Below are 1,549 nucleotides of genomic sequence, written 5' to 3'. Positions count from 1 at the left end.
AGAGAGTTTCCCTTCCCCTCCCTTTGAGGGCATCTTTATTTTCAAAGTTAACCAATAGTAACTGGCTTCCTGTGAGGCGGACTATCTTTAGACTCCACCACAGACACACACAAAAGCTTCAGGAGGGAGCCCAGCTGACAATAGGAGGGAGTGAATCCACGAACCTGGAAAACCACAGCCTGGGGGCAGACCAAACAAGCCTTAGCAGGAGTGATGACCTGGGGGCTGTGCTATTTCATCCCAGAAGGGTGGGGGGCAAGGAACAGCACCCCTCTCACTGGTGGCATGGCTTCAGGAGAGTGTGAAAATACATTGAGCCTCAGCTCCAGCCCCTGAAAGTGAGCTCAGCATTCTCACCAGATATCACAGGGGAGTGGATTGAATGAGCTATAGCTTTGGTCAAAAATGGAGAGGGGAGCCTTTGGCACACATTGGTGAGATTGTCTGCGCAGGGTAATCAGGATAGCAACGTGGGTCTGCAACTCGGTGGCTGGAAGGCAGTAAGATATAAAGCAGAACAAAATGTTTAGGAACCTAAAGATAGGAATAGAACAGATGAAACTCGGGGTCTTCATGTGGGAAGAATCTGGGAAGTCTATGTTCCAAGGGGCCCATGGCTTTAGTAATTTTTTCCTGAGCCTGACAGCTAACATGCAGGTGGACTAAAAATATTGTCTGGGAAGATGGGATCAGGTTGAGAATAGGCCTAGGAAGCTGAATTAAGCAGAGAGTAGCTCCCAAATATGAAGAAAGTATATAAATACCATTAACTGTTGACCCCACTGATCTGACCTAGGGTCCCTTACACATTCATATTCAGCACAGGAGCCTGTGTGACCCCTTGAGCCCCTGTCAGTCTGAGCCCAAAGTCCGTGGTCACAGCTGGGAACATTCGAGGCTGCACTCATTTAAGGACCAGTCTTCCTCGAGTGGCAGAGTAGGCTGTCCCAGCCTCCCTTTGGAGAGTGGGGCTGTTCCTACCATTGCAGCTCTACAGTAAGGACAAGGTCTTGGCTCTACAGTAAGGACAAGGTCTTGGAGAAGCTTATGACGACATTCCTGATGGAAGTGACCAACAATGGTAGAGAAAAGGATACATTAGAGGTCTAGGCCCCTCATATCTAGGTGGAAATCCAAGGATTCCCTGACTAGGAAGAGATAGAAATGGGCTGGGGGGTATGGATCTACCTGCCAACATCCTTGTCCAGTTTAGGAGCAATTACAGAAGCCGGACCTTGCACCTTCTGCACCCCAAAAAGTGTTTTGGTCCATACTCCCAGAGGGATAAAGAACAGGGAAGTTTCCAATGGAAGGGATGGGACACCGAACTCTGGTGGTGGGAACTGTGTGGAATTGTACCCCTGTTATCTTACCATCTTGTTAATAATTATTAAATCACTAATAAAAATTAAAAATAAATACATTTTTTTAAAAGTTTGGCCTCGGGAGATGGGAATTTGTTAGATTTGCAGTCTTTCAAGCCCTGCCCTATGTCTACTCTGTATTTTAGTGGCATTTTTAGAATATTGTAAACATGGTGAATTTGAGG

The sequence above is a fragment of the Erinaceus europaeus genome, chromosome 21, assembly GCF_950295315.1.
Source record: "Erinaceus europaeus chromosome 21, mEriEur2.1, whole genome shotgun sequence".
NCBI lineage: Eukaryota > Metazoa > Chordata > Mammalia > Eulipotyphla > Erinaceidae > Erinaceus > Erinaceus europaeus.
Note: the sequence above shows the minus strand (reverse complement) of the source record.